The sequence below is a fragment of the Dysidea avara genome, chromosome 8 (genome assembly GCF_963678975.1).
Source record: "Dysidea avara chromosome 8, odDysAvar1.4, whole genome shotgun sequence".
NCBI classification, from domain to species: Eukaryota; Metazoa; Porifera; class Demospongiae; order Dictyoceratida; family Dysideidae; genus Dysidea; species Dysidea avara.
This window is the reverse complement of record NC_089279.1, coordinates 19,352,430-19,366,067: the sequence shown is the minus strand read 5'-3', so window position 1 is coordinate 19,366,067 and position 13,638 is coordinate 19,352,430. Positions and strand designations below refer to the sequence as shown.

Genomic DNA, 13,638 nt, shown 5'->3' with positions numbered 1-13,638 from the left:
GAATGAGCAAACAACTTAACAGTTGGTTTGATCCTTTTAGTGGAGTGAAATAAAGACTATATCAGTATTAATAGACTTAGAGAGCAGATTGGAGGAGACATGAACATCAAGGCAAAAGAAATTAGTTACAAACAACCATCTTGCAAGACCCTGCAGAATCTGTGCATGTAAGTCTTGCAAGATTCTTGCAAGTCTTTCAAGATTCTGTAAATCCTGCAGGATTCTGATTCTTGCAATAAAAAGGACCTTTTCTTGCAAGAATTCTGCATAATCCTGCAAGATCTTGTGAAATTTTCTGTCATAAATTTTCTGGCATACCTTTTCTTGCAAGATTTTACAAAACTATTCTTGCAAGAAAGTTTAATGCACTTCAGTTTCTTGCATGTCTTGTAAGACCATCATTAGCTTTACACATGCATCCTATAGCTGGCCACTTATAATTCGATATCAATGAATATGAAAACATTTATTAGTAGCTGAACATAATCTTGTAAATGGACATGACTCTTGCTCCAAGCTGTTGTATTTAACTCTTGATTGTTGTACAGAACTTGATTCCCAGCTATCGTAGAAAACAACACATTAAGGAATGCTCCACCACTATATCGTTTGTTACCTATGTTTATCCATTGAAAATATGTCACATACAGTTATCGTCAATGCTATTTCGGTTTTGAATTCCCCACTGCATGCTGTATTAGGTAACCTATAATATGCAGTTGTAATCATATATAAAACAGTATTAGTCACTACCTGGAGTTCATCATTTCATTGTTGAGGTCAACTGATTGGATGATTGCTTGCATTATCTTGTTTACAACCTTATGTATACAGTGTTAATGCTCTCAACTTTATGGATATTCTCAGTGACATTGAGGCATCCATACTAATAATCATTTAAATGCTCACTTATGTCAACTAAACATTATCTCCTTACAGGATAAAGCAGAGCAAGAGCCAACTTGGAAGTGGCGCCAAGATGTAACCGCCTACTATGATGTGTATTGTATTGTAGCTATCCTTCTGTATGAAAAAATATTGTTGTTCTAGTGACTTGGTAACCTACAGTATAATATAGATACTAGTCACACCGGAATATGCCAATGATACAATTAAACTAGCTTACCACTGAGATAATTTATAGCAAGACATCATTTTACTGCCTAGACGGCTCTGCATAGTGACGGAACTTCGGAGACGCATGTTCTTACACGTCGATAAATTCCCAGTTTCTTCGCCTTCACGCTAGAAAACTACGGTTGCAGTGTTGTAGGGTACCATCATGTAGCTTGCACCATAGTGAGCGGGCTGAAAGACCGGCCACTACTCGCCGTAGCCGTCACAACTAGCTCGCACTAATACTGCCCTTTTCCTCTCAGTCTTTTTTTTTTTTTTTGACAGGAAGAAAGAAAACGTTAATGTAAAAGCACGTACATACTGAAAACTACAACATACTACTACTTATTACCTAACTATATACTTATTACTACCTATACGTACTTAACTTAACCAATGTCAAAGTCAGGAAATTCGTCCTCAGCAGTAAGCGAATACTGGCGGAGTATCATTTTTGCATTGTACCTCCACAAAGTCACAGACGGTTGCTGGAGAAGTTGGCGCCTAGCAAACTTTCTAGGTAAACCGTTTCTAACAGTTGTTCTGTCAGCTATGGATCCTAAAATTGATAGGGCATATGGTGACCAAACGCCAAAGGTCTCACATACAAGAGGGATAAAATCTCCTCCATTATCATTTACAATGTCCTGGTATTGGTTGTCCTTAGCTATCTCACCAACAGCAGCGGCCACCCCAGCCTGAGAAGAAGCAGAAGATATGACAGCAGACTGAGTGGTACTCCTGACGGAGAGATCAAAATAGGCAGGTCGACCAAGATGAAAGTCAGGGTGGTATATGTCGCCAGGACGAGATCGGTCAGATGGAATGCCTTGCTCTCTAAGAACACCAGGGTGATCTTGGAGCAAGGCATGGTGTACAACAGACACTAAAGCATTATGACGCTGGATCCTCAAGGGACCATGAGAGCACCCCAGCAGATGATCACCAAACTGGTCAATGACAGATAGACAAGTACAGAGTGGTAAAGAAGGAAACAAAGGAATGCCAAGCCACAAACGTAAAGCTATAGTAAAATCGTGAGGAGGAATAGCTAGACCCAAAGCAGGCTGTGGAAGTGCTTTAAGCCAACCACTGCCAGAAGAATGTGATAAAGCACGCAGACGTGCTTGATCACAAATGGTGGAACTGCTTACAAGCTGTTTAAAAAGTGAATCATCTAAAATGGCTTGAAGGTCAGTTTGAGAGGAGTTTTGCAACACAGAAACAGACATACCTTTGAAGAAATCGAGGGAACAATCCTCCCCGGGAAATGGCATAAAAACATCAAAAGTTTCCACTAAACGCGACACTAAAATACGGGAAGAATTACGGGAAGAATTACAGGACCCCACAAATGCAGGAGCAGCAGAACGCTCAGATTCATGTAGGCCCAAGCCTCCTAACCTAAATGGCAAGGTGGCTTGTGTCCAACTACTATCAGAAATTCCACAACACAAGATTCTACTAAGGCATTCTCTCAACCTAAGGTCAAAATGTGAGGGAAAGGAACCCAAAGAGGAAGATGGCACACAACGTAAAGGGTGAGTGACCTTGCAAACGCTAAGACAGCTCCTAAGCAGATGCAACTCTACTTGACGGTCCTCGAGGTCAACCAATTTATCCTGAATTGCAACTATTTTATCAAATTGAACAGATAAAAAGGCATCGAAAAACTGTGGAAGTCCCCAAATAGGAGATCCAAGAAGCTCCAAACCACTGTTCTTGGGGTTGATACGCTTGATGGCAGGATGAAAGTTAGGAAAAGAACTGTCACCAGAAGGCCAGTATAGTTCACACTTGGATAGATTGATGTAAAGACCAAAACTGGGACCCGACTCAGTAAAATGTGAAAGTAATGCGCGAAGACAAGATCTAGTACTTATAAATGTACCATCATCTAAATACCACAGGTTAAGAAGACATGTTTCACTAAAAGAGATGGAACGAAGAAATTGCACCAACACCAAAGAAAAAAGTAAGGGACCAAGAGGATCTCCTTGTTGGACACCTGTGGAAGCAAGAATACGCCTGTGGCCAAACCTCAGCTCAGCAGGTTGACTGTAGCACCAATACACCCAGGGGAAAATCTCTGGAAACTCTTTACACACACCATCAAGAAAAGCTGAGCGATTACATTCATTAAATGCATTCTTCATGTCTACTTTGAGTAGAGCTAGAGATTCATCATTGCCAAATTGGGAAAGAGAATGACGGACAGCATGGATAGCTGCCTCAAGACCACCTGGGATACCAACACCCACTTGACCATAAGGTAGGAAAAAGTCAGAGAGAAAGGGACGAGCAAACTGACAGCACAGACGACTGGCAAGGCGATGAAGAATTTCACCAACTGCAATAGGGCAGACACCCCCGTTCTTTTTCAGAAGAGCTGTTAAAGGGGCACCACACAACCAAGCAGAGCCGTAGCCAGACTTTTATCTGGGTAGGTTCTTTTAGAAGAAAAGTGGACCTTTTTATATCACATGTTTCAAATGAGGGGGAACTGGGGGAATGCCCCCCCCCCCCCCGGGGGAAATTTTTTGAAAATACATACTAAAAGGTTGGATTTGGTGGCATTTCAGTAAATAAAAATAACATTTTTTTAGGTAAGCTGAAGACCAGCTGTATGGATGATATCTGGAAAAATATCTCTACTGCTACTGTAATTATACCATCTGCACATGCATGTGTCTAAATATAACATATTGGAATGTCACAGTGAATAAAAATGGGAACGATTGAGCACTCTGCCATGATCAACAGGGGCAGTGGAGCAGAACAAAGGGTGTCTTAAACAATGAACTTTATACTTTGCATGGAATTGAAGCATGGATGCTATTCGTGGGCTCTGCATGGAGGGGTTTGTCCACCAGAATCTTATATTTTAATGAAAGCTCGGATTAGACAGTCTACATGTAAATTAGGGTAAGTAACTTTTAATGTAATTGTGACTGTTCTATTAGAGTGATTGTTCTATTAGAGTAGTTGACTGCTCTATTAGAGTATCTCGATCTTGCATTGCATTTAATACAAGCACTAAATGAGTTACTCGGAGCACTTAATTTAGCTTCTTATTAGTGGTATCTAGTAAACTGTAGCTAATGGACTTTTGCTCCTAAAAATTTGGACTTGTATACTAAAATTGTGGACCTTTTTGTTTAAATTATGGACCTTTTTGCTAAAATTGTGGACCTTTTTTCCAAGAGGGCGGTTCTTCAGAACCCCCCGAACTCCCCCTGGCTACGGGCCTGACACAACCAAGGGGCAAGCAATGGAGAAGCTTTTCCAGAAAGCAAAAAGTTCATCAGACGAGTGAGGGTGGTAAGGCAAAGTTCAGCAGAAGGTGCAGTGTGGCCACTGACTGCATCAAGAAGGTGTTGTGCCCGTAAACCAGAGGCACCAGGACTGGTACCACGAGGAAAACCCTTCAAACATATTAATACAGCAGATTCATCTACAACTAAAGAAGCAGTCTTGGGGGCCGAACAAGAAGGTGGATCAGAGACAGGATGTCGCTGAAGCAACTCTTGAAATGCCAAATCATCATTCTTATCAGCCACACCAGTAGAAGTAAGAGACTGTACAGCATTACTGTACCTACCTTCCCGAGCCCAGAACAAAGCTCGAGAAATATTGTGTTTTGAAGACTGAATACAGTGACTGGAGCGAGAGACATGTAAATCATCTTGTAGAGCTTTCCAAAGATTATACAACTTCCTTTGCCATGTCACAATAAGGTGCCATACTACAAATAACGGCGACTTCCGCTAGAGCCGCTTTATGATGTACAAGACTAGGACTCACGTGATCGTGGCGGAGGTAATTTTCTACTCTACGAACTCGTCTATTCCTGGCCGTCACAAACTTATAAGCTGTTGTACCGTGGTGTTTTAACGGTACCAAATGAGGTTTGGAGATTAACTGTGGAAGCTGTTGTTGTGTGTTCCGTTTTTTTTGACAGTGAATGCGCGGCAATTAGAATTGCGGCAGGCTGGCAATGGCAGAAGGCGAAGGTCCGATAAAACGTAAATTACAGCCAGATTCTGTGTCCCCAGAGGCTAACCAGGCGAAGAAATACCAAGGAAGTTCTACTCCAGAGGGCAGAAGGGATACCATTGTCAAATCACTTCTTGGGGATGTATGTCCACACTGTAGTAAGGAATGTTGCTCTGAAAGTAAGGCTGTACAATGTGATCTGTGTGGAACCTGGGCTCATGCAGGCTGTGAGGGTATTTCCAATGATTTGTATGACAAATTTAATGTTTTATGTGCTAAGGTTAGCAACATATCATACTATTGTGAGGCCAATCATTGTAGTAGTCGCATTAAACAACTTGTTCATGATCACCATGTTAATCTTCAACAACAAGTTGATTTCCCTTCCTTGTGTTGCTTACAAGCTGAACAAACAAATTTGCACCGGCTAATTTCTGAAGTAGCCAACAAAATTGATGACTTGACCTCTCGAAATAATGTGTTACGTATTGAAGTTGGGGCAGCTTCAGAGATGATTATTACAGAAAAATCACCAGTCATACCTTCTCCTGCTTCAACATTCCTAACTGTTGCTGAAGAATTAGATGACAGAGAGCGTAGAAAGAATAATGTTATCATCTACAATTTACCAGAAACTGATCCTTCACGAGACAAGACATGGTTTATCGACCTCTGTAAACGGATCTTTGACATCAATGCTAATGTTACCAAAATTTTACGATTGGGTAAACATGTTGAAAACAGGGTAGACCACTACTCGTTGTAGTTGACGATTTGTCACATAAAGAATTCTTAGTGTCTCATTCTTATTACCTTCGACGTCACTCTGAGTATAAGGATGTTTATATCACCACAGACATGACTAAATACCAAGGAGAGAAACATAGGAAACTGGTACAAGAACTAAAACAAAGGAGAGGAAATGGTGAAAAGGGTCTGATGATATTAAATGGTAAAATTGTACTTAGAAGATACAATAGCCAAGGTGCTGCAAGTAATGCTCCCTCTATGGAAGCATTACAGAGCTCCTGATGGTAAAGATAAGATTAGTCATTCTTGTGAAAATACTGATATTTTAACTACCCCAGATGTCCATGCTACTCAAACAAGTGATTCCAAGCTAAAAATTTTAAGTCTTAACTGTTGCAGTTTGAGAAGTGACACCAAAAGGCAATGTTCTTGGCACTAGTGGATGAACATAATCCAGATGTGATAGGAGGAAGTGAATCTCACCTTGATCAATCTGTTTTCACGCCTGAGATATTTCCTGATTATTATAATGTGTTTAGGAAAGATCGTACTATGGGTGGTGGTGGTGTCTTTTTGTGTATAAAGAAATGTTTAAATGTTGTAGAAGAACCATCGCTGGATACAGAAGCTGAACTAATTTGGGCCAAAATTACACTGTTGAACCGATGTCCTATTCATGTATGTATATTCTATCGCCCACCAAATACTGATTCATATCCCATAGAACAACTCCGTTTATCTATAATCAACTTACTGAACCGATCAAACTCTCCACTGAACATCCTACTAATAGGAGATTTTAATTTTCCAGGTATTTCCTGGAGTACTGGTTATGGCCAAATTAGTGTACCAACTTATGGAAGTGGACTGAATAACTTGTTCATAGATGTAATTAATGACGCTGGTCTTAAGCAGTTTGTACAGTTTCCAACACGTCAGAATAGTGTATTGGACTTAGTATTTTCTTCTTACCCAAGAATTTCTGATCTTGACATTGTACCTGGTATTTCTGATCATGATGCTATAATATTTGATTTTGACATAATTCATAAACCAACATCAAGTAGAAACCAACACAAAGTCGCTTTATACCATAAAGGAGATATTCAATCAATAAAAGATGATCTCATAACCTTTAGAAATGCTTTCCTGCTCAGTAACCCTCAGTCTAGATCTGTTGATCAGCTATGGCAAGAGTTTAAGCAAACAGTTCACAAGGCTGTTCTTGATCATGTTCCACACAAAGTAAATAAATCAAGTAATAGACTGCCATGGATAAATAGACAAATGAAAAAGGATATGAAAGTTCGAAAACGTTTGTACAACAAAGCTAAAAGAACCGGTTTACAATCTGATTGGGGTGCTTATCGTAAATTAAAGAATTCTATAAATTCGAAAGTGAGAGCAGCACACAATAACTATTGCAGCAGATTATTTAATAACTCCTTCAGTGGAAATGGTCGACAATTTTGGAAGTACATCAGAGCCAAAAAACAAGATAAACATGATATTCCGACATTACTTATAGGTGACCAAACAATCCATCATGCAAAAGACAAAGCAAATGCTTTGAATAATCACTTTAAACCTGTGTTTACAAAGGAAAACTTGTTAACAATGCCTACTATGGATAGTAATACTGAAGTACCCAACATGCCTGATATATCTATCTCACAATCTGGAATACACAAGTTACTTATATCACTTGATACAAATAAAGCTAGTGGTCCAGACCGTATATCCCCTTACATCTTGAAGCATTGCGCAGATGAAATAACACCAATATTACACATAATTTTCAATCATTCTCTGTCAACTAACTCATTGCCATCTGATTGGTTAAAAGCCAATATATGTCCAGTATTCAAGAAAGGTAACCACAGTAGTGTTAGTAATTATCGCCCTATATCTTTGACCTCCATTTGTGCAAAGGTTATGGAACATATTATATATCATTCCATCATCAACCATCTAAACGAAAACAACATATTAATTGAAAATCAACATGGGTTCAGATCTAATCATTCATGCATAACTCAACTAATTACTCTTACAGAAGACATATCCTTTGCTACATATCCTTTGCTCTAGACCATCAGAAACAAATAGATATCATCCTATTGGATTTTTCTAAAGCATTCGATACAGTACCACACCAACGCTTAATGACCAAACTAAGATATTATGGAATTAATGGCAGTACTTATAACTGGATCCAAACTTGGCTTACCCAACGTACTCAGTGTGTTGTTTTAAATAGTGAATCCTCTAGTCCAGTGTCGGTAATGTCTGGGGTACCACAAGGCACAGTTCTTGGACCTCTAATGTTCCTATTGTATATAAATGACATAACTAAAGACATCAACTCACCACTCCGCCTGTTCGCTGATGATTGCTTGCTTTATAGAGTTATCAATGGTGTAGAAGACATCAACAGACTTCAAGAAGATTTAAATAAACTGTCAGAATTGGCCGATACTTGGCAACTTAAGTTCAATATTAGTAAATGTACAGTTATACGTTGCACGAGATCCTTATCACCACTCACTTATGACTACACACTTCACAGTCACATACTAGATGTATCTGATCAACTTATGTACCTAGGAGTCTTAATTCATAGATCACTGTCTTGGTCACCTCACATATCAAATGTTGTCAATAAAGCATCTAGAACACTCAATTTCTTAAAACGCTATCTAAACAAATGTTCAAAACAAGTTAAAGAATCAGCTTACCTAACAATGATGAGACCACAACTAAAGTATGCATCTGCTGTCTGGGATCCCTACCACGTTGGAGATATTTCAGAGTTAGAGAAAGTACAACGAAGAGCAGCGCGCTGGGTGTTGAATGACTATGGCAGATTCAGTTCAGTTTCTCTAATGTTGGATCAGCTGAAATGGCCTACATTACAAATTCGTCGGAAATTATCTAGGTTACAAATATTGCATAAGATACACTACCAACAGTTATCACTCCAAATTCCTCATTATTACTTACCAAAACACGACCAACAAGACAATACCACCATTTTCACTATATTTTACCTACCTAATCCACCACGGCATACCAAAACAGCTATTTCTCAAGAACAATAAACGAGTGGAACATACTACCAACTGATACAATTGAAATTGCAGATACTGATCTATTTACAGCTAGACTCCAATCATATTATTGTACCTAATGTATTTGTTTATGTGATTCCTGAGCACACCAGCAGGGCTGACTGCTCAGTAAACAATAATAATAATAATAATGTAAGTCACGATGTCACAGCTCGGAAATAACTCCCACCGGAAGAAACCAGCCAGCAATCATTCAAAATACGAGTAAAACTTAAATGTCACCTTTTAGATAAGAATTTCATTAATAAAATAATGCTTTCTTCACTACTCCACTCGACACCGTTGCTAAAGAAGCCGTTTCTATGGTAATATTCTGTACTCTAAATAACGCGCTTATTATAGAATATTGTATTTAATAATGTAAAATGTATTTCGGTATTTTTCTGCGACAGCTTATCCTTATGGTGACTCTGTGACTTCTGTCAGGCTCTTGGCATGGTGTTATCAGTCTTGTATAGCTATAAACACTGAAAGAAAAAAAAACATGGATGACAACTACCTGTACTGAAGCTACCTGTAAAATGTAATGCTGTAACATGCTGTTACTTGGATATCTTTGTACTCTCCATGAACTACTAGTGACTTGGCTCCAGGGGTAGCTACTAATCCAGAACTTTCCTCAATGCGGCAGATAGTCATCATATAGTACATAAATCATTTTCCCCAAAGTATATTATAATTCTTTCAAGTGTATAATTAAATTCTAGTAAGAAGTTTTGCAAGAATCTGTATAATCCTTGCAAGATTTTTATGTTCTTGCAAGAATAGAGTGATTTTTGCACTAGATCTTCCTGCAGTCATATTTTCTTGCAAGATTTTAACTACTCTTGCAAGAATTTGACAAGAAATTCTTGCAATCATAATTTCTTGCAGGATCTTGCAAGATGGTTTCTACTGGGATAACTTGACAGAAACATTGTGAAATAAATAATATGTTGAACATGGAAAATGCACTAAATAGTGGTTATGTTTACAAAATGAAAATGACTTGGTATTAGATTGTTTGCATTGCAGATGTTTTGTTAGAATATCATAATGAAGAACTGGCTGAAATTGGCAATCCAAGTATAGTGAAAGAATAGGTATTATGGGTCTGACTGTGTCTCAAGGAATTACAAGGCCGGAGGAGATCGTCCGGTTGGTCAGGCCTGAGCCGGACCAATAATCTGGAGTTGAACCAACTAGCTGACCAGCTCGAACTATATTACTCTCATGCAATCTTTGGACGATCACATCTACATGTAGCTATGTACATTTTACAGATGTTATTGAAAATGCATGACACGAGTAGTTACCTAGTTTCTCAGCCTAATTAAAGCACAAACTACATGTATAATACCTCCAATTACGTTACAGTACAGCATAACATTCGTATTGTTTTGTACAGAAATGATTGTGGATTCTGCGTACAGTATCACATGTGCTGACAGTTGGCATTTATCACGTGTAAGGCAGGTTCCTTCTTTGATTCTAAACCAGCACACTTATATCACAATTCAATCTTCATAAAATAATCATTAGCATTCCTTGGCTTGTCTCTCTTGGCTTCTTTTACTGGGCGAAGGGCTGGCAGTGACAAACCGCCAGATGACTCATTCCACGGCAAGAAGTTGTACGCCCATACATTACATGGCGGCCATCTGGATGAGATGCGAGATGAGATGTTGAGTAGAAATCACTCCTCTTCAACTACCCACTCGTCCTGTCGAGATACTGAGCCGTACTGAGTAAACTCTCAGTCTCACCCACATCGCGCTATTTTCGAATACTGATTGGTCTCGTGACTGTCCACCAGTATATTTACGTGATGATCCGTTCACTTCATACAAACCAGTATAGTAGCATACTGTACCTTTGTAGCTCTGTAGCTTTTTATTGTAGCTGTATGAATTCACTGTATAGCTACAGCTAATTGCCTAGTCGATTAATTATATCCTAGCTGAAGGGGGCCATGCTGCATGGGTTCTCTGTGAAATTTGGGGAGAAAATTGCAAGTTGCTAGCTAATTTAACTTTTAAATTTAGCATCAAGTTTAAATTTTAAGGCATTTTCAAGCCTTGAATTGCAAAAAGTTCTGCAGCTCCTGAATGGGGGTTGCACCCCCAGACCCCCCTTGAACCTCTAACTGCTAGCTACAACTAAATGAACCATACAGCAAGTTTCATGCTGTGTCCCCTGTATATGTCAGGTCTACAATTATACATAGTATAGAAAGTCTGAAGAACAACAGATAGGCTTGAGCATATTTATATATCACTAAAATTGCATATCTGAGTCTTATTTTCAAAAATTTCCTGTGGGGGCATGCCCCCAGACCCCCCTAGAATGCTTGTGCTTTGCACTTCGCAGAGTGTGCTTCGCACACTGTGCGACAGCTCCTCTCTCATTGGCATGTATATAGTAGCAATTTCAACATTATAGTCAATGGCCTGACCACCTCAATTTTCCCTCCTCTGGCCCTGAATTAAGTTACTAACAAGGTCTGATTACTGCCATAGTCTCAATGGTTACCATGCCATTCTCCACTTACTGGCATAAGTGTTGTGAAATTCTCATTATAAAAAGGCAATTTGCGAATTGCATCTAACAATGGAGTACTTTGCTATAAGCACATGTACACAATTGCAACTGCACTTAAAACAAAATTATAGTGTATGCACACCTGCCTTTGGCACAAAATTCACCTGAATTGTTGTTATTAAAAATTTTACCATTAATCTACCATCACAGCCATTTATTGGCCGCCACCTTGGATTTCACATCTTTTCACCATAGCCTTTCTGAGGGCTGCACTCTTTTTTTACAGCTTGGCTGCTTTGGATTAGATTTCACTTCTTTTCATATTTGTATACACAAAGCTGGCCTATGACTGGCTTTAGGCTTTTTTAACCTATCTTTTTTTCTTCACCACAGGAAAAAGAAAGATGAAGCAGATTTAAATGCTTTAACTAATTCAGATTTTATCAGTAAATGTACAAATTATATATGCATATATTACATACATTTATTACATGTCAATTGTTCCCTACGGATTACTTGTTTGTAGCTGATCTCTCTACTGGGTGACTTGAAATGTAGCTGAACTCTCTACAGGGTGATTTGTTTGTAGATGAACTCCTTACGGGATTCTCTCTACAGGGTGACTTGTTTCTAGCTGAACTCTCTGCAGGGTTATCTGTTTGTAGTTGAACTCTCTACAGGGTGATTTGTTTGTAACTGAACTCTCTACAGGGTGATTTTGTCTGTAGCTGAACTCTCTACAAGGTAATTTGTTTCTTACTGATCTCTCTACAGGGTTATTTTGTCTGGCTTATCTCTCTAAAGGGTGATTTGTTTTTGTAGCTGAACTCTCTACAGGGTGATCCTTCCAGCTGATCTCTCTACAGGATGACTTGTTTGTAGCTGAACTCTCTACAACGTGATCCTTCTAGCTGATCTCTTTACAGGATGACTTGTTTCTAGCTGAACTCTCTACAGGGTAATCTGTTTGTAGCTGAACTCTCTACAAGGTAACTTCTCCTAGCTGATCTTTCTACAGGACAATTTGTTTGCAGCTGAATTATCTACAGGTGATTTGTTTGCAGCTGAGTTCTCTACATGGTGGTTTCTTTGTGGCTGAACTCTCCACAAGATAACTTCTTCTAGCTGATCTTTCTACAGGGCGATTTGTCTGTAGCTGAATTCTCTACGGGGTGATTTGTTTGCAGCTGAACCAGTGAAGGATATAGATGGGCTTCTGGGGTTTCGACAGAAACCCTCTTTTAAATTTAGCTCAGTGGAAGTCTAAATACATAAACATTATTGTACTGACAATTTGTTATATATGAGGTTTACATGCACATTTAAACCAAGTTAATGTAGGAGCTATTAATTATGCACGCATTGGTTAGAAATGTTAGTGAGCATTAACTGGAATTTGCACATGCGCAGTGTTCAACACGTGCCTCCTAGTGTCAGCGTTACTTGTTAGTTGTTAAGGGTGAGCCATCATGCCACAGACAGAGGACAAAAGGAAGAATCCCTCTCTCCCATCCCATTGGTTTGTACAATGGTTACTCTGTCAGTCACCAAAAGGGCCCCCAGTTTACAAAACCACAATTGCATGCTAGCGTACCTTATTTCTGATGTGTTCTTTATATATACATGTGGTTGTGTATTTATATGTATAGTTTGTTATTGCAGGAAACAAGCAAGTTAATTACAATGCCTGAGGAATCGACACCCAGTCAAGGTTTTGAGCACCCTAATGTGTGTAGTAAGAAGAGTGCAAAAAAATGGGAGGACTGGTTGGCGTTACCTAGTGAGTTCAGCGAGCAATAACCACAGCTCATGCAAGAGTAACTGTAGACATGTGGGACTTTTGAATGAGATGGCCGGAGCCTCAATATCTGCTTCTCAGCAGATATTCTTTGGTAGAAGCTCAAAGGAATGGACCGGACTGCTTCTGAATTTACTAAATCTGTTTTGTAATTAATTTTTTTGTGTGTAATTTTTCTGTATGTGTGTGTAAAATAGTCTATCTTTTCCTTGCCATGCCCGCGTGCTGACCCAATTACCGGTCTGTTGTGTGGTCGCATGTTGTATGAAGATCCACTTGCTTTTATTTTGTATACACCTTGTTCATCATAATTTGATGGTTAATAAT

The 13,638-nt window shown here is 39.1% G+C and overlaps 1 long non-coding RNA gene across 1 annotated transcript; it reads right to left on the bottom strand.

Annotated features, from left to right (window-relative positions):
• Positions 1 to 504: 504 nt before the first annotated feature.
• LOC136264445 (uncharacterized) lies at positions 505 to 845 on the bottom strand. The gene is made up of 3 exons (XR_010705112.1): positions 754 to 845; positions 617 to 706; positions 505 to 562 (listed from the first exon to the last, which is right to left on the bottom strand). It is a non-coding gene; the product is annotated as an uncharacterized lncRNA (long non-coding RNA).
• Positions 846 to 13,638: the final 12,793 nt, after the last annotated feature.